Source organism: Odontesthes bonariensis, chromosome 14, assembly GCF_027942865.1.
Source record: "Odontesthes bonariensis isolate fOdoBon6 chromosome 14, fOdoBon6.hap1, whole genome shotgun sequence".
In the NCBI taxonomy this organism is placed as follows: Eukaryota; Metazoa; Chordata; class Actinopteri; order Atheriniformes; family Atherinopsidae; genus Odontesthes; species Odontesthes bonariensis.
Window position 1 is genome coordinate 14786566 of NC_134519.1, and position 21175 is coordinate 14807740.

The 21175-nt window shown below is 39.7% G+C and overlaps 1 long non-coding RNA gene across 1 annotated transcript; it reads right to left on the minus strand.

Moving 5' to 3' along the window:
- Window positions 1-18366: 18366 nt before the first annotated feature.
- On the minus strand, window positions 18367-19190 carry LOC142398279 (uncharacterized). Its single transcript, XR_012772776.1, has 3 exons — window positions 18972-19190; window positions 18710-18799; window positions 18367-18590 (listed from the first exon to the last, which is right to left on the minus strand). It is a non-coding gene; the product is annotated as an uncharacterized LOC142398279 (long non-coding RNA).
- Window positions 19191-21175: the final 1985 nt, after the last annotated feature.

A 21175-nucleotide genomic window follows, 5' to 3' on the forward strand; every position in this document is an offset into this window, starting at 1 on the left:
TTATGTGACTCAGATCTGAGTTTTTCATGTCAGTGTAAACAGCACAAATCACATGGAACCATATTTTTTCAATTTGGATTTGGGACACTTTAGTATGTGGTTATAAATATCAGATGTTTTGCAATGCAACCTCAGTCTGTATGGTCACATCGGAATTCATGCGACCTCTATGTCACTCTCGATCGACGTTCGTCACAATTCTGCGCAGGTGGAAGTCACCACATGTGTGCGTCTGTTTTTGTTGTTTTTTGCACGAGCGGTCGTTCAGTGCAGTGAGCTGTTCACACTGAAATCTGATATTGGCCACATTAAAAAGAATATGCCAACAAAAAAAGAAAATCAGATCTGAATATTAAACCGGAATTGAGCATTAAGGCCTGCAGTCTGAACGTAGTCTGACTCGCTTTCTAAATGGTTCCAGCCCTTCTGTGAACTTGCATCTTGAAGTTTGTTTTAACAAGATACTCTTGCTTTGGTAAAATACTGTAACAATAGGCTACATCTTTAATTATCGACTGCAGATGGATGCGCTTTTCTGCACTGAGGATGTAAACACTTTGAGACTCACTGTGGTCAGCTCCCAGTTTGAGTGAATGAAAGTTAAGCTGCTGTATGTGTTTAGATTGCTGTGGAAAAATCCATGATGAAACAATGAAGTTGCATGTGTACAGTCTGACATGGGCTGTTACTTAACGTGATTGTTTTCCTGCAGAGATTTGACTGCATTGCCACATCAGGGCGTGGGAGTTCAAGTAATTTCACCACCAACACGTTCCACAGATGAATAATGAAGCAACGCAAAAATGTGACAAAAACGGCTCCAAATAAGTAGTGTGGTAAACAGTCAACTCCTTTTTATTAGTATGTAACCCAGTTCCTTCCCAGCACTTGTGATTCAAAATTTGACACAAAAAATACACTTTTTGTTTCATGCCTTTTAGCAAAGATCAAAGTTTTACAGTTACATATTAATGATATTTCATGATGGTAACGTTATACATTGACAAAGATAATTTTTTACTCTAAAAAATGTCATCCATTGTCACTAGCTGATTCCTATTCAACCTGCCTTGATCCTAATCATGTCTATGGTCATTACACCTATAGTGCATTTGGAAGATATATCATGAACCTTCTGCCATAAAACTTTGATAGTACTCCTTGTCTTGATCAAGAATCCTTTCCGGGATGGTTTTCTAAGAAGTCAAATACAATCAGCGGTAGGTCCAGAGGTAATGAAACTGCAAGGAAGGGGACATTAATGGATAACACTTACTCCCCATTACCTGGTAAGTTTACAGGAGATGTTATCAAAGGTATACTTATCTATCATGATCTGCAAATAAAGTTTCTAGTAAAACATTATTTTAGGATAAAATTACCACTGTTTTTTTTTTCTTAAGTGAGTCTTAAGTGTATTTAGTTCGAAGTAAGAAAGGTCCATCGGTCATACAGAAAACATGGCAGTCTGCAGAGTGAGAGAGGAAGACCTGCAGGGAGTCTTTATACACATGAGCTGGGCAAGAGACCATGTTGTTGCTCAGTGTTCTTTGTTGAGTTTAGACAATAACCGAAGCTCACAAACAGTTTTCAAAAGAAACATATAAAACTGTCCCATGTATAGAGCTAAGGCAATGCCTGCATGATGAGCCAAAATTGTCTCTATCTCTCTCTCTCTCTCTCTCTCTCTCTCTCTCTCTCTCTGGGAATGTTACTTTCAGGTTCACTCTCAGCTCTGTGGCACAGATAGCACTCTCCACCCAAGCCTCCACATTAAGGTAATGTAACAAGCTTATTTAGTGTTTTTTGTTTAACTTATTGACTCAAGTTGTGGATAGCAATGCATATTTTACCTGATACTGGAGCTGGGAATCTATCAGACTTACTTACTATTTAATCTGTCATTGATTAGCCCCAAATCAATCCAGGAATTAAAGAAGCTCCTTCTATTTGAAATCTATTGTGCCGACATTTTTAAACCTTGTTCCAGAACTGCGTTTGGAGATGTTTATTTATTAGGAGGAAACCTGTCTATAATATTATTGAAAGTGGTGTCACGTCAAGTCTTTTATTGTCAGATACACAGAACAACAGAGTTGGACTGGGCACTGAAATTCTTAGGACAGGACACCGTATAGCAGCTACCATAACAAGACATAACATGCCGTAACATGTCATGACATAAGTATTCTAACAAAAACAGTAACAATAAATAGGCAATGTGGATACTACAATATACATTTTACGCTAATTAAAAGAGCTATATTGAACATATAATACACATAATAGCCTATGCTAATCTAAGACCTATACTAACCTAGAACATAAGGTAACTTAAAAAATACAATATTGTGCAATATTGCAAGTTGCAGTGGAAACAGCAGTGGAGGTAGGCATGTGTAAAGTATAAAGTGACGAGTGTGTAAGTGATGAGAGTGCATTATAGTCTATTTAGAAGCCTGATGGCCTTAGGATAGAAACTGTTCTCCATTCTGTGGGTGCGAGACCGGATGCTTCTGTGCAGCCTACCAGAAGGCAGCATAGTGAACAGTCTGAAAGATGGGTGATGGCAATCTTTTAGGATTCTGCCAGCTCTATGAAGACATCTTGTGTGGTAGATGTCCTGAAGGGTTGGTAGTTTCCTACCAATGATGCACTCAGCAGATCGGACCACACTGCGTAGGGCCTTACGGTCCATGGCTGTGCAGCTCCCGAACCACACTGAGATGCTACAAGTTAGGATGCCCAGATAGCAAACGGACGCCAGACCGGATTCATTCCGGATTTAGGGTAGGCTCAGGAACGGATCCGGAACAGATCCAGATCACGGATCCACACATTAAATGCCACATCCGGCCCGGATCCGTTTTGGATCCGTTCATAGATCACATCATCCGGCCCGGATCCGTTTTGGATCCGTTCATAGATCACATCATCCGGCCCGTATCCATTTTGGATCCGTTCATAGATCACATCATCCGGCCCGTATCCATTTTGGATCCGTTCATAGATCACATCATCCGGCCCGGATCCGTTTTGGATCCGTTCATAGATCACATCATCCGGCCCGTATCCATTTTGGATCCGTTCATAGATCACATCATCCGGCCCGGATCCGTTTTGGATCCATTCATAGAACGCATCATCCGGCCCGGAGCCATTTCGGGTCCATGTATGATACTTATAATTGAGGTGGGCTCATTTGGTCCAGAACCTTTATTTATTATGAATTTATTAACAAAAGTAGATACAGATAAAAACTTGCTTACCAACTAGAAATGACTCCATAAAAATCACACCAATTTAGCCTTATACACCTGAAAATTATTTATTGTGAAGCTGCAAAAGACCTAAAATTGGGTTAATAGCCGCTTTCGGACTGTAGGAACCTTTGGCAGTTCTAATAACCTTTTAATCCGCGGGGCCGTTTTCTCCCGTGTTCGGACATACAGGAACTCGGGGCTATCTCCCTCAGTTCCTATAACCATTTCAGCTCCTTCTCCGAGGTCGGGTCTTTTCATGGTTCTACAGAACGCATCTGACGGAGTTGTGTGGTGGTCGGTAGCTACGCCCCATGTCATGCTATCACGGCTGAAATGTTTCATCATACCACACAGACACAACCAGCGGGTGTTTAATAAGTTAAACTTACACGTTGTCTCCTTTGTCTGCAGCGCTCTGCCCTCCTTTCTTACTTCATGAAATTAAAAAGTATCTCCTGACTCTCTCTGTGAGCTCTTCCAGCCTCGATATTAGACGCCTGATGTGATCGCCCATGATTAATATCACCATCATGCAGACCATGAACACGGTGGCCTCCCCGCTCTCCATATTAGCTTCTTTATGGTGTTTTTTCTTCTCTCCTTACTTTTACCGGTTTTGTTTTGTTGTTGAATGTGGCGCTAAACGGCTAACATAACACGTCACTGGCGCAGACGGCTGCGCGCGGCGCATCAGTCCCGACCTGGTCCCGACTCGTGCGAATGCAGACTGAAACAGTTCCGCTGGGGAAGGATAGTTATCAGAACGAAATTCAAGTAGGACAGTTCTGATAACTGCGTTCTTATAACTACTCTGTCCGAAAGCGGCTATTATTACGTGTAAATTTACAGTTTTGAGGCTGCACAGTGGTGCAGTTGGTAGCACTGTTGCAGGTGTTTCTGTATGTGGTTTGCATGTTCTCCCTGTACATGCATGGGTTCTCTCTGGGTACTCCCTGGTCTAACAGTCCCTTTGTGATTACAGAGCTCGCCAGTACGTTCTTTTTTCTTAATGATATTCCAGACAGTTGATTTTGGTATTCCTGAGGTTTGACTGATGTCTTTAAAGTTTTTTTTCTTTTTTTTCGTGTCTAGTTTGACTTTCACTGGCACAGCTTCTCTCCTCATGTTGAACAATGAACCCTACAGATCAAATCAAATCATCATCAAATTAAAGCCTGGAATGTGCACTTTAATCACATATGAATTATTTCACTTAGAATTTTACAATGAAGAGCAGAGGGTGAATTAGAAAAAATAATACTGTGTCACAAATGTTATGGAAGGCACTGTATGTGTTCTTTTAAATGTTTCTCATGTGTGTATATTTGTTTTGCAGGAATACGTGGATTCACATGTAAACAACCACATAACTGCTTGACAAAAATGGGGAACAACATCAACAAAGTACCATCAGAGAGTAACATGGGCGACAGGCTGAGATGCTGCAAGTGTAATAAAGTCCTGCCTCCATGCAAATCCTTTAATGATTTGTATTGTGATACCGTTCATGGAAAATACGTATATGTGTTCAACAGAGGTGAATACTACAGGCCATATGATATTTTTTTACACGAGTGTGCATACTGTTTTCATAAGACATTCAGGGATCAAGAGGAAAGTAGAAGGGAGGAGGAAAGAAGAAGAGCGGAGGAGAGAAGGAAAAGAGAGGAAGAGAGGCGACGAGATGAGGAAAGACAGAAGAGAGAAGAGGAAAGTAGAAGGGAGGAGGAAAGAAGAAGAGCGGAGGAGAGAAGGAAAAGAGAGGAAGAGAGGAGACGAGAGGAAGAAAGAAGAAGAGCGGAGGAGAGACAGAAAGTAGAGGAAGAGAGGAGACAAGAAGAGGAAAGGAGAAGAGAAGAGGAACGAGAAAAACAACTGAATCAAAGACTTGAAGAATCACAGCAACAAGCCAAAGAGCAATATGACAGACAACTGAGCAGCATCATATCAGAGGAGCAGGAGTCCAAGCAAAAGGTTCTGAAAGGTCATTTGGATCAATTTGAGATTGACTATGACTCAGACAGTGGCAATGATGAGCTTCTAGAAATCCTCTCTTTGAAATGCGATATTGAAGTTTCAGATCTCAGTCTCACCGAGCTGCCAGATGATCAGCTGGGAAAGATCTTGTCAGCTCTGGACAAACTTCTGTTTGATGAATGGATTAGTGCTCCTCCATCTCTCGGCACTCTGCAGCACGCTCAAGTGTACATCACAGAGCTGTGTGCCCTGTCTCTGGAAATATCCGAGGAAATTTCTCTAGAAAGCATCGGCAATCATGTGCAGTCCCTGGTGGAGTCCATCAGCCAATCAGCATGTAATGTTTCTGAGAGTTTCATGTTGACTCAAGCCCTGTATCTTACCCTGATGCACTTTTTCACCAACAGCAATAGCTCTGACACTGACGCAGTTCTGATAGCCAATCAATGGGCTGAAGGTGAGCTCACCACTGAGCACCTCATTGCTACAGAATTCCTGAGCATCCTCACATCATCACTGGATGATGCAGTTAACAGAAACTCCATGTTTATTTTTAATACGGAGATCCAGTGCTTGAAGCTCCTTTTATCCACACTCACACATTTAAATGACAAAGAAACCCACTCAGAATCCACTGAAATGGTCCTTAGACTTATGGAATCAAACCAATGGACCCCAATGGAGGCACTGGCTCTGCTCAAAGTACTGTCAGGGAAATGTACAAGCGATGTTTCAATAACTCGAGTCCTAATGTTGATTCAAGTATATGACATATCACCAGAATGGACAGATGAGTTTGGGCACTCTCTCCTCAAGGTTCTCGATTTTGTTGACTCTAAGAGATTCCATGAAGATTTCCTAAAGATTCTCAGAAAGATAGATGGGAGCAGTCTATGTGTAGCTCTGGAAGAACTAAGTTTGTCACAGAAATTGGATGATTGTGTGATTGATATGATAGAAAACATCACCACTGATGTCTTGCGGCATTCAGAAAAGGTTTCAACACTACAAAAAGATGACCTGAAATGTGGAGCCTTAAATGCTGCTGACTTACAGAAATGTCTGTCTCAGCTCTGCAAAGCAGTCTTTGACACAAAAGGCTGGTGGCCCACGGTGAAGCACATGTTGCAGTGGTGCGTACTGATGCTGAAGGAGAAGACTGGACTGCCACAACTAGTTGGCGTGGAAGAAGACCCTTGTGCTATAGCCATGTTTGCAGCCACACAAGTCAGCTTTGGAAACAAAGTGGACATTGTGCTGAACTCTGATGGTCAGGCAGAAGAGCAAACTAAGGAGTGGTCTGACTTCTACAAGAATCTTGGAGTTTCTCTCAACACAAACACAAGAGAAAACGATGCAGCTTTCCAGGATGTGTATCAGGCAGACATTGTGTATGGTACACTGGAAAACTTTGTGTCAGATTACTTTGCGAACAGCTTCAAGTTGATGGAAACAGGGATTCCTGAGCGTATTCGAGGATACATCATTGAAGAACAATGTTTGAGTTCATTCCATAATCTGAAACTTTCAAGGCTCAATGACAAAGATTCCCTGGAGTTTGCTGCAAAAGTTCTGAAAAACCTCATGTGTAAATTCCAAATTCATGACATGGCACAAAAACAAAGCTTTATAAAGGCTTTTTTCAAGCTACTCCACATGAACCTAAACAAAGACACAAATCCTGAGAGTAAAATCACCAACATCTTAAAGAAAACTACTGGGAAGGGATTGTCTTCTAAGGAGATGTTCATTTTGACCTTTCTTGAGAACCTCCTGAGAGTGGTCACTGGTGAAAAAGAGGCTGAAAAAAACCTGACATCATCTGCTGACAGATGGTGTTTAGAGGTTTTATTTGCCTGTGCAGAAGAACTCCTGGGCCTAAAAGAAGAAGTCAAAGACATCTTTCAGATGGTTTCAGACCTTGGACTTTGGTCACCAGCAGAAACCTTGAACCTCCTTGGAGAATTAACTGACCACCATTATGATGAAGGATGTATTTCCATCATGAAGATTTTACATTTGATGGCAACATACCAAGTTTCTTCCAAGTGGACAGATGACAGGAACCGGTCCTTTCTCAAACTTTTAGGTTCACATCGAACTGAGAGTCTGGTTGAACAGTTAGAAAAGAACCTTAGAGATGAGAAAATGAAAGATATTGACACTCTTTTTGATGAAATACGACAGATGAAAGACATCGATGAACAAACACTGAGTAAAACATACAGTGTAGTAACTCATGTAGCCAATTTGATCAAAACTGGTGAAATTGAACAACACAAAGATGTACAAAAAGCAAAAAATCTGAGTCACGACATGGAAACAGAAAACCTCCAGGAGCTCCTGGCAGTCTTATGCAATGTTGTTCACCTGAGAATTGCTGGAGGGAAGTGGTGGCCCAGAGCCACTCAGATGATTAGCTGGTGCCTTTTGGCCTTGTCTGACACTGGGAAGCTCCTGGAAATGGGCACTGGAGAGGGGAAGTCTTGTGTCATAGCAATGTTTGCAGCGCTGCGTGTGCTTAGAGGCGAAAAAGTAGATGTGGTGTCGACTTCGTCAGTGTTATGTCAAAGAGATGCAGAAGAATCGAGTGAATTCTACAAGTACTTTGGCATTACAGTTGACACAAACACAAATAAGACTAAGGACAAGGATAGAAAAAAGTGCTACCAGAGGGATGTTGTCTATGGAACTATTGAAACCTTTGCTGCAGATCACCTTCGCCAGGTATTTGAGATGAAGGATGTGAGATCTGATCGCAGCTATCAGTGTATCATAATTGATGAAGTAGACTCACTACTGTTGGATCAGGGAGTGCAGCTGACCTACCTGTCCAGCCCCATGGTCTCCATGCAGCATCTGAACACTATTCTGGCCATGATCTGGGGCCATGTCAGCCAGTATGGCTACCTGTCTTCAGGGCACCAGGTACTTGTACAGGGTCCTCCTGCTTCATTCTTCAAGGCCATCTTTGACTCAATCAACACAGAAGAAAGTGAAATTAATGATCCAATGGACATTTTATACATTGCTGAGAAAACAAACACTGTACCAGAAGGCTTTACAGAGGATATCTACAAAGGTGAAAAGGATGAACTTTATAAGAAACTGAAAACTGTGAGTCAGGATGCTGTGGTTGATTTTTTGGAAGAACTGGAGAACTATGTCCCCTATGGCTTTACCGTGTACACTTTAAATGAAGAGGGATTGCTCTGTCTGAAAAAGCTCAGCCCGTACAACAAACACGACATTCCAGAGCTGAAGTTTCTTGTCTTGGAAGAAGGCGTGTGCTGTGCTCTCTATGACTCAGAGGATATTCTCATTAAGCCCATTGCAGAGTTAATCTCAGACAAAATTCAGTACACCCCTTGTACAAACAATAAAGACAAAATCAGTATACCTGGATTCTTGAAGAATCTGATTGAGCAGAAAGTGTCAGTGTGGATTCAGAATGCCTTTCTGGCAATGATGCTGAGGGAAGGACGAGATTATGTTACAGAAAACAACAATGTCTGTCCTGTGGACTTCAGATCTACTGGAATTGTAGAACTGAATAAGAAATGGGGTGATGGCCTGCAGCAGTTTGTTGAGATTAAACATCAAATCAAACTGAGCACAATTTCAACAGTGACAAACTACATTTCTAACATCTCCTTCTTTGAAAAGTACCAGGGGAAGATGTATGGAACAACGGGTACACTTGGCAGCAAAACAGACATGTTGTTTTTGCAGAATCTATATCCAAATTTGTCTGCCTGCAAAATGCCAACATTCAACAGTAAGAAGTTGTTTGAAGTCAAAGGTACTGTGAAGAAATCATCTGAAGAGTGGAAATCTGAAATAAAACATGTGGTTATGGCTCAGATTTCCCCAAACTCATACAGAGATGGAAGAGCAGCCCTGGTAATCTGTGAAACAATCAACAAAGCTAAAGAGATCTATGACGAGCTGAAAAGCAGCATTCCAGGTGAAATCGTTCTCTACTGCCGCAGTGACAAAGAAAGTTTGAGCAAAATAGACAAGGAACTACTTCCTGGTGATGTCCTTGTTGCCACAAACCTTGCTGGGCGTGGCACAAACATTAAAGTATCCAAAACGGTGAACAAAAGTGGAGGATTATTTGTAATCCTCTCCTTCCTCTCTGAAAATACAAGAGTGGAACTGCAGGCTTTTGGCCGAACAGCACGAAAAGGTAAACCTGGATCTGCTCAGATAATCATGTCCACTGAACACATGCAGCAGGATTTCAGGATGATGTCGTCTCTGGAGGAAGCTAAGAGCACAAGAGATAGACTTGCAGCAGAAAAGATGAATCACATGATGAATGATGTCACTGAGATGAATCTGCGGGAGGACCTGTTTTCACAGTACTGTGAAACTCTTCAAGATATTTACAAGAACACAGATGGAGATGAAAGAAGAGCTGTTGTTGCGATCATGAACGAGTACTGGGGGATCTGGCTGCAAACTAAGTCAGAACAAATTGACCAGCTGAAAAGAGATGAATTGCAACAGAGTTTGAAAGCTGATTTGACAAAGGCAAGAAGTCAGTCTCAAAGTCAAATGTCACCATGTTCTAGCATTTATCACTACATTAAGTTTGGAAATATTGCTGTGGATGAAAAACAATGGGACCTTGGCGCCAGGCTCTTTGAAAAAGCCATGAATCAAGATGAAACTTGGGCAGCTGTAGCTTTTTACAGCCACGCATACTGCACTATCAAGCAGCAGAAGGCAGATTACCTTATTAATGCTGGAGAAGATCTAAGAAAGGCACAGGTGTCTCTGAAGTATCTCACTGAAGAATCCATGGCCTGTTTGCAGTTCATAAAAATGGCCTCTGCAGACTCAACAAACAATGAATCAACCAGCCTTGAAACACAGTTAACAACCAGGTGCTGTATGTACAGATTATTTGATGAAAACATCAGTGAGGCCATCCAAAAGCTTGATGAAATTAAAGAAAAAGGTAGGGATGCATTGGCCAAAAAATCACCAGTTTTCTCTTTGGTGTCAAATGCTGATGAGGAACTCCAAGTGGAAGCCTACAACCTCTACAATCAAGGCCTGAAATATGTATTTGCTGTGGAAGAGGAGCCTCGTTTCTCATGGGGAGGTCTGCTGGTGTTCTGTTTAGGACTTTTACAAATTGTTGGAGGAGCATTGCTCACTGTGTTTACATGTGGTACATTAGCTCAAGTCGGCAATGGGTTGATAATTGAAGGAATATCAGACTGCATCTCTGGTGTAGAGGCCATGGTAACGGGAGAGTTCAGCTGGAAATCATGGGCTATACAGAAAGCCATTTCTGTTGGTCTATCCATCATAACATTTGGAGTTGGGAAGTTGATTGCAAAGGGCTTCAAACCTTGCAAAGTTCTAATTAAAAGTTTAGGCAAAGTTCTTCTCAAGGCAAAGTTCTTCTCAAGGCAGACTGCAGATGGTTTAAGTGTTGTTGCAAAGGCAAACATGAAGAATGCAGTAAAGCATGTGGCTAAAAAGGTAGTAGAGGAAATCATTACCTATGGACTCGGGAAGGCAGAGGAAGAAATACTGAAACAAATCTTAAACAAGATAAAAAGTGAAGTGCAGAAGGGAATAACTGACGACGTAAAATCCAACATAGAAAAAAAGCCTTTGGCTACATTAGTGGACTCCATTATCCTCTCACACCTCCAGGATAAAAATCAACTCAATGATCTGCTGAGTGACAAAAACCGAAGGAGTGATCTGCTGGCCATTTTCAGACAGTTAAGCCTCACAGCAATACAGCCATTCCATGCAGACCTCAACTGGCAGAACAAGCTGAACTCATCCCTCATCACAGTGATTGATGCAGCTAAAGCAGGTGCTAAAGCAGGGGCCAAAGGAAAAGTGTGGGCAATTTTATCATCCATTCAAGCTATCCACTACATGACACTTGCAGGAGATGCCATCGCTGCAGTACTCACCCTCTCCAGCAAATTCTTCTCAAACCTTCAGGAAGAGCTGAATAAGTTTAAAAAAGAAAAAAAAAATTCGGAGAAAGTGATGGTAAATGATCTATCTCCCTCAGACACTGAGATGCTGAAGGCATTTAAACAAGATTTAGCCAAAGTCACCAGTGATTTATTGGCTGATGCTTTAGTAGAAGTCTTCCACCAGAAGTTCTCTGGTCACATTGTTTCTCGTGTTCAAAGTGAAGTGAATGGTGTTGTTCGGAAACATGTAAGAAGTGGATTAAAGAGTGACAGAACAGATGAAAAACTCAGAGCTGGACAGAACAACAGATATATCACAAACATGCCAGTAAATCTGAATTCCAAAGTTGAAGGAGATGCAGGTAAACAGTCAAGGTCACATGCTGAGAGGATCAAGAACCGTGAGACTGTGGGCACCATTCTCGATGTCAGAGTCCTGTCAGAGGCCACTGGTACTAAGGTTGTCATCCTAACAGAGGATAAACGTGGCAGACTCAACAAAATGCAGGAGGTGAACCCAAGTACTAAACCTGCAAGCCAAACTGTGACACTGATCTACAGACCAAAGGGTTCCCAATATCCCAGTGGCCATTATGATGTGCGCATCAATAATGAGACAATGATCATTGAAGGAAAGGGCAAGAGCTGCCTGTTTCATGCTTTGGCACGAGGCATGAAACCAAAAGCTTGTGAAGAAAAAATTGCTTTGGAGGCAGACAACCTCCGATCTCTGGAGGCCGATACTCTACTCAGACATCCAGGCCATTGGGAGCCTTTCATCAAACGAAAAGTGTGGACTGAAACACTCAGAGGAGGAGACTGGTACATGGCAGAGGGAGCTGCACCAAAACTCACAAAAAAACAGAAAGAAATATGTATGAAAGAGGTTGGAGGAGTAGGAAAATACAAATTAATGCAAAAACATCAACAAAAAAGAAAAATGGGGCAATTCATCAATGCTGATCACCAGCCACCAGTCAGCTGTATACGAGGAGCTATAACCTTGAACCAAAATAGCAAATTAGCAACAGCCATGCTTGAAGTGGCAACAAACTCCTCTCCTCTGAATCACAGACTGATTCCCGGTGTGAAGAAATCCCACGGCCGTGAACTTCCAGCTGTTTTTGTGCCCGCAGACTGTCATCATGAGTTTCCCAGTACAAAATCACCAGCCTTCAGAAAATTGCTGACTGAAACCATCAGCACAGACAATGTTGTGGACTCGTTTAAACTGACGATCCTTGGGTCAATGCCCAGATTCCAGCTGAATTCCACCAAGGCCTTTCCGGATTTTAAGAAAGATAATCGCTCTAAATTCCAGCGGGATGTTTTTGAAAACAGTTTTCAGAAACACAGTGAAAAGATGGTTGACAACTGGTTTAAAGAGTTCAGAGGAAAAGATGTCATGACTCAGCAAGATTGTGACACCATTAAAACATGGATCAACAACAAGGACTACAACAATCAAAACGATCCTCTCAGGAACAAAGTTGCCGACCTTCTATAATGACAAAGGTAAGATCCCATTTGACATAATACTAAATTAAAGCACATAGATATCAATCATTTTTTGTTTAAATCTATAATATTATCATTTATAATAATCTATGGTGTTTACAATTATTGAGGAGTAACTGTAACTATATACTTTGTGTTATGGTTGACCAGTTAACAGTTGACCAGAGTGAATCTGCGCTCTTTTTTATACATGTACTGATGTACTGACAGGCCCTGTGATGGACCTGCGACCCGCCCAGTGTCGTCCTCCCTCCCCGCTCTGGAATGTGGATTGGATAGAAACATATTTGGAAATCAAAATGGGGCTCATTTCATACATATTTCTATTTATCTCCCCAGCATATGTTTATGTTTCACCATTTTTCAAAGACATAGAAAAGATATAGTTGGTTTCAAATTTAAGAAAAGTTTGGCTTTCAGATTCCCCATTTTTTAACTGTAGCCATTTCTGGGGCTTGAAGACACATTTGCACAATTTTATTTTTCAGTATTAATGACACCTGCAGAAACAGAAATGGGGTGTTTTTCATATTGGACTTGGAGTAAAAGTAAAAAAATAAAAAAAGACAATGTATGTCCTTGTCTCGTTTTCTAGACTGATACATAAAATAACAAAAAATACAAAAAACCCTGTTTTTTTGCCCAATGACAGCTGGGAAAGGGTTTAGCACATGTGCAATCCTGAATTGCTTTAAGTGGAAATAGAAAATGGATTAATGGATGGATGGTGAGTAGGCCATCAACACTTTATTGCCTCTGATTGGCTAGTGTTCTCTCTCTGATTTGAGCTTTACCCAATAACAGGTTCTTCTGCTGGACACTGAGTGTCATCTGTGCAAAAGGTTCACTGACAGCTCTATGTGTTATACAACACAGATCATACTTGTATTGGTGGCTTTGACGCCCTAAGCCATAAGACATAGCCATGATATCGGTACTAATTGTTATTATTGTTGTTGCTAATAATCATATGCTTTTACTGAGCGATTTCTGATATGATATTGTTTTATGACCCACAGTGATGATAAAGATGTCTTCCATATCAAATTAGCATAATGTTTTGTGAAAGGTGCATGGATATTACACATTAATGCAACAGTAGTTCTTTGTGTTGTGTACTCACGTACAGCTTGGTGACTAAAGCACATCATACCTGATTTAAAAATGGGATGACCTTTGTGACATTTCTTCAGTGTGTACTCTGAACAGTAAAGTCTTTGAATGGACAGTCAGCAGGCACCAAATGAGAAATGTAAGAAATGCACCTATTCAGCTTATCTGTGTTGTGTTGTAGTTGTGTTTGTCATGCCAGCGGGTACTCATATATACAAGCTAACGTTTTCTGACTTGCTGTAGAACAAATGAAACTGAATGTAAATGCTCTGCTGCTCTGAGATCCAAAGCCAGTGTGCTTTATTCATATAAAGGGTTTCTCTGAGTAATTAAAAATACTTAATTAACTCTAATTGGCTTGAATAGGACTGTATCATTGAAGTGCCTTGAGATGACATTTGTTGTGATTTGGCGCTATATAAATAAACTGAATTTAATTTGAAAAGTGTTAAAACATAGGACAACAGAATGCAACCCAGCATTCAGAGGTAAATATTTTCTAGTGCAATATTTGATGCTTGCAAAATGCTTACAGAAAATAACTGAGAATAATGCTGGGAAATAATTTAGAGGAATATTTTAGGATAAAGCTTAAGATGTGTTGCAGATGTGGACATTTAATTTGCTGAATCGCTGATTTGATGAAGTGAACACAGGCAGGGTTTTAAGACAGAAACAGACCTCAGACAATTTGGATTCCAACAATGCTTTTAACAAAGATAATTTAACCCTCAATAAAATATTCTACCATAAAGTAATCTTGCTACAGAAATGTTTTTGATTTAATTCCGATCATTCTGTTTATCACTGAGCCACTGTGCTGTGTCAGTGCATCTCATGCATTATCTTGAAAATTGTGTCAGATTTTTTCTCATAACAACTGTACATGTTCAAATGAAGGCTGTAATAAACTGCGTATGCAACAAAACTGGTAGCGCAGTTCTTTCTATCACAGCAGGCCACACACATTTCCCCATTTAAGATAATGAATTTATTAACTGCAGTCAACCAATGACTGCATAGACATCAGACTTGCTTTTCTAGCCTCATGGTTTCAGGCTTATAAACCAAAACAGTTTTACGATGTCTTTTCCTGATGTGAGTCACTGCTCGATGTAACTCAGCATATGCGAGTTGAACAATTTACAGCACTAAAGATCAGCTATCTGTAGATTACTGCATCCTATAGAATCATAAATATCGAGCCATTTCAAGGACATTTGAAATAAATATTTGAAATTGCAAAATTGGCTCTCCCTTAGAGATAGGGTGAGAAGCTCGGTCATCCAGGAGGGGCTCGGAGTAGAACCGCTGCTCCTCCGCATCGAGAGGAGTCAGATGAGGTGGCTCGGGCATCTGGTTAGGATGCCTCCCTGGTGAGGTGTTCCGGGCCCGTCCCACTGGGAGGAGACCCCGGGGAAGACCCAGGACACGTTGGAGAGACTATGTTTCTCGGCTGGCCTGGGAACGCCTCGGGGTCCCCCAGAAGAGCTGGAGGAAGTGGCCGGGGACAGGGACGTCTGGGTCTCTCTGCTCAAGCTGCTGCCCCCGCGACCCGATCCCCGGACAAGCGGAAGATGATGGATGGATGGATGAATTTGAATCGGTCTTTAGTTATAATACTTGGTTAATTAGAAATATAAATAAAACAGAGTATTGTCATTTTCACTTCTCGTCACTTTTCTCACACAAAAGGAACATAAAGAACAACAACTTGGTTTATGGATATTTATTAATCTTAAAATCTACCAACAACAAATAAGCAGTTTTGAATAACCACATAATAAACAATCAGTCAACAAACAGATTTTTAAAATTTTACTCTGACTTGGAAGGTTGCTGCAAAATCCCATTTTAAGCAGGCCGATGGTGCAAGAAAGGACGTGATAAATTTAGCTGATGTTTGGTTTCACGACTCTTTTGTTGTCCAGAAGAATTAAAAAAAATCTATACCAGTGAATCATTAAATTTATACATATTAGTTTGTGAAGTGCCTATTACCATAAAACAGCCAAACATGAAATGTTATTATGATTTCATAATATCTTAATATTAGGCAAGACCCCCTTTTTCTACCTGCCTACCTGGGATATGAGTGTAAGTCGCTTTTTGTAAAAGCATCTGCCAAATGCATAAGCATAAGATGCATAAACATATCATAATAATTGAATAACATAATCATAATTTAAAAAAATGAAAATCATGAAAATGAAAATCTCAAATAGTACCTTATACTAACTTAAGTGCATGGAATGACATGATTAACATATATAATCAAATAAAATGACAAGAATAGATCACTGTTTATCTACAAATAAGAATATTTAAATAGCATGTTTGCACACGGTATATGGTTGAATAATTATATATCATGCTTAATCTTTTTTAGCAATGATGATATTAGTTATACTGGGCAGTCATATTGAGCTAATATTCATTGCAGCTTTACACTGTTTTAAAGTTTGGAGTTGCTTTTTTTATCTTAGCTATTTAGGATGCTTCAGGAACATCTGAATCCTGACTACAAGCAAGGTTGAAAACAATTTCTATAGCAGTTGAGAGGGTTTGATCTGTAATTGGAAAACTTCTAAATGATGTACAAAATTACATGAGACAGGGATTAAAACTTTTTTTTCTTAAACAAAGCTCTTTTAGTTTTCTGCTGATTAAAAGAGGATTAGAGGAAGACTAGAAAAACAATCAGCTCGTGTGAGGGTTTGAGATGAGCAGTTATTTTCAGATGCTCAATAAAATATCAACATCAACAAGGAGTTAACTTGTTAGGTTCTAAGTATTATTTGACATGAATTCCCACTCATAACAAGAAGTGGATTTCAGGTTGCTTTTTATAAACGTTGACATATGAGGAGTCGAGGTTTGGAAGAATAAAAATGGATAGTTTATTTACTTCACAAATTCCTATATAAAATCAGGGGAAAGGGTAGGTGGTAAAAGTTCTCTGGTGGCGAGAGGGGCGTTTCTGTGTGGCTGCTCGCAGGTGTCGCACATCAGCCCTTAACACTCTGGAGTCTAAATCCCGCCGGCATGATTTTTTTGACACTTCTCCAAAAACACATCTGTAACTCTGTGAGTTTTTGTCATTCAAACATATAAGTGACACCATTAAAAACCTTAAAACTTTTACTTTTCAAATATATATAAATAAATAAATAAGCTATATAGCTGGCCCTTTTTAAAGAGAGTGAAAAGAAATCTTTGGATTTTCTGTACTCTCTGACTGCAGCAGCCTCCTAGGCCACACCTATCGCTATTCACATGTTAAATACCAGATGATTGAGTGGCTATTCACAGGTGAGAACACACCCCATTCAACAACAATGTCCTGCCCGAGACAGACAATTATCACATGGAGAGTGACAGGGGAGTGGGGGCAATCAGGGGTGTTACACACCCATCTAATTAGTATTCAACTAACAGAGACACTGCCTTGAGTTACAATTACTTTTTTACAGTTTGTGTGGAAACAAAAAAACATTTCTGACTGCACTTTTTTCTTTTATTCAGCCAATACTTTTGTTTACAAGGTTCAAAAGTCTTGGCTAGATATATTTATAGTGTGTTTTCTTGCACTGTTTGAAGACCTCTAAAACTTTTTTTTTTGTACAGTTGTGTTTACCCTCAATTTAAATAAAACTTGTTTGTATTACATTCACTTTACTCTCATATTATTTTTTGTTAGGCTTTTCAGAATACAACAATATGTGTCACTTTTGCATAGATGTTTACAGTTAGTTGAAATACTTGAAAATGTCAAGGTGGTGACAAGTTGACAACTGCCTCAAAGTCTCTGAAAAGTCCTTAGACTCCAGAGGGTTAATGAACCCTCAGCTGCGGCCTCCGTGGCTCCTCTGTCCATGGTGCTGAAGGTAACAAATTATTAACACTCAAACCGCAACAAACATTGCCACGACTCTATAAAATCAGTAATGTATCATCCCTTTGTCAACAGTCTCATAGTATTATACTGCCATCCAGTGATAAAAAATCATAATCATGTGGGGAAAAATAAAACATCAAACATCTTCAGATTCAGAAAGGATACCTGTTCTGCTTTATACATGAAAAACTGTTAAAACCTTTTTTTTCTTCTTTTTGTTGAATCACCAGATTTCTATTTTTTAGTAATTAAGTTCATACTTAAGGTTTTACCTAAGAGAAGTTAGTCCCTTACCTTCTATTCAACAGTTTGGACTCATTCCTTTTGAATTAGTAGCTGTGCCTAAACTCTTATGTTCTGGTGGGATTAATTCAATTAGTAATGAAATGTCTTAGAATAAATGACCAAATGGAGGTTATAGGTAGGTTGGCATAAATCTTATGAATACTAGTGTGATAAACAACACTTTGATATAAAGTTTGCCGTTTATTATTTGTTATTAAAAAAAAGCTTCCCAGTTTAGATCAGTATTGATTTTAAATATGTGCCAGGTTATTAACTATTTAGAGTCTGTTGGTACTAAAAGGATTTTAATCTGATACATGGCATTTCAAATGTGGACAGAAATAACACAAAATCAATGTGAAATATTTTATTTTTGTAATAACAATCAGCAGATTAGAAGCATGGCAATAAATGGCAAAGCAGAGATTCCTTTGTGGGTTGAAGCATAACATAGCAATTCCTTAAAAACTTGCTTTGAACTTCTGATGTTGACGTGCACACATGAATGTGTTTCCATCATCTTGACATTTTCCTTCAAAAAAGTAAAGCAGCCTCGGTGGGTTTTGTTTTTGGCTTCTAAATAGTAGAAAGAGGAAGAGTTAACCAACTGTTATCCACATTTTCAGTATTTTGATTAGATTTGTTTTTTTCCACTTTCTTAACCAACAAATCCGTTCAGAGCGAAGCAAGCTTACCACTATGAAAGGACCGCATCCTCCTCGTTTGAAGCTACAGAATCTCCTGACTGGTACCCTCACCTTCTCCACTTCTCCTTTTCTCACATTCTGTGACAAAATAAAGATAAATGTATCAATGTTGCATGAAAAAAATGCCCTCTCATGCTGTTACCTTGTAATATGAGTTTTAACTAAAACTTTTTACTTCACAAGTAAACAAATCTGATGTGAAAACACAAGGTTCTGACATCACAATAAAAATGTCTGACCGTTGTCTTACCAGATCAGCGGGCTGTTGTTGCTCTCCTTGTTGACGGTCATCGGTCAGAAGAGCAGCTTCACCTGAAGAGGTGAAGGCTGCGGTGAGCAGGAAGACCTCCAGAGTCAACAGGGCCAGCAGTAAACCTTTGTCCATGGCTGAGGAACTAAAGAGTGTGAAACACACGGGTCTTTATATACTAGCTGCCCACCGGCTTCTTTCATGTGAACAAAGAGGAAGCACCAACGGTACCAATGCTTTACACCATCTAAAGTCGTCACAGGAGTATTTCACGAGTTGGGGCTTGACCACATCTTGAGTGATAAAATATCTGGTAAGTTGTGTAGAAATTACAGCTGTTTGATATACATTGTATATGGAGAAATATGGAGTTTTGTTTACAGAGACCCAAATATTGTGCAGACAAAATGATGACAGTAATCACAGTTTCATAACATGTCTTATCTCCTGTTTTTTTCTTTTTTTCAGTTGAGGCAGCTGTCAAAAATCAAGTCCCTCCTGTCTAGATGCCACCAAGAGACAGTGATTCATGCTTTTATTACCTCACGCCTGGATGGCTGGTTTAGGCAAAACGAGAGCACATCACTCCGGTTTTGGCGTCTCTTTACTGGCTTCCTGTCCATATCATGAATCCATTTTAAAAAGATTTTATCCGTTAATGGTCTTGCCCCTTTTTTATCTGTCTGAACTGCTTCATCCTTATGTACCACCACATGCTCTCAGACCAGCTGACCAGATGCTTTTAACAGGATGTAAAACATTTATAAATCCATAGGAGACAGAGGCTTCTCAGCTGCAGCTCCCCAAATGTGGAACCACTGCAGGTCAGACAGGTTCCCTCTGTTGCCATTTTTTAAAACTCTTTTAAGAGCTCACTTGTACTCACTGGCCTTTGACCCAGTGTGAGTCGTTGTCTGTGATTTAAATCTTATTCTTGTACTCTTTTCTTCAAAATTTTTATAGGTCCTGTGCAGAGGTGTCAAGTAACGAAGTACAAATATTTCGTTACTGTACTTAAGTACACTTTTTAGGTATCTGTACTTTACTCCATTACTTATTTTTCTGCCTACTTCTGACTTCTACTCATTACATTTTCACACAAGTATCTGTACTTTCTATTCCTTACATGTTCAAAACAAACAGCCTCGTTACTCTTGCATTCAGTTTAATGTTTATGTATTTCACGTCATGTGCGCCATCCGATACAGATCAGTGGCGCCATCCACACCTAGTGAGAACGAGTGTAATTGGATGAATCACATAACGCAAACACTCATCGGTTAGGCTATTCGTCAAATTTGTGCTGACACACAAGGAAATCGTCATTCGTCAGAAGCAACCAAGTGTTCTACAAACTGCAAACGTTAAATGTTTTTTTATTTTTTATTTAAAGGTTACTTTATACTTTTATACTTTAAGTAGGTTTTGGAGCACATACTTTTTCACTTTTACTTGAGTAAAGAGGTCAAGTTGATACTTCAACTTTTACCAGAGTGTTTTTAAACTGCAGTATCTATACTTCTACTTAAGTAACAAATGTGTGTACTTTTGACACCACTGGTCCTGTGTTTTCATTTTATTCAATTTTATTTCATTCTTTTTAATTGTCCATTTTATCTCTATCTGCATTTTAATTTCACGTATGTGCTATGTTTTTTATTTTTATTTCTCTTATACTGTATTGTACAACTCTTTGGTCAACTGTTACGTTGTTTTCAAGGTGCTTTAGAAATAAAATGGGATGGTATATCTTTGTTAAGTGACTCAGATAACTCTGACATTGAGATTGTTTCTTCAGTCCTCGGGGGCAACTGGATTATGATTCTATTACAATGACTTGGATTCTAATTGACTTGAATCGGATTCAAACCAATTATCTTTGAAGTGCCTCGAGATGACATTGGTTGTAATTTGGCGCTATAGAAATAAAACTGAATTCATTTCAGTTGAAATGAAACAGATTCTTCTTGTTTTTCAGCTCTGAGGTTATGAGTGCTTTACAGTTGTGAAAAACGACATGATACATGTGTTTGTCCACGACTTTAAAGTCGTGTTTTTTCCACCAAATGAAGATTAGCTCAAAAGTTGCTGGTCAACCTTTGCAGGAACTTTGTGAATCTGATCATTTATTTGTTTTGGAGTGAGCAAAGTACTGAAGACATGATCTTAGAGGTTTGTACGTGTTCTTAGATAGGTTGGTGAGG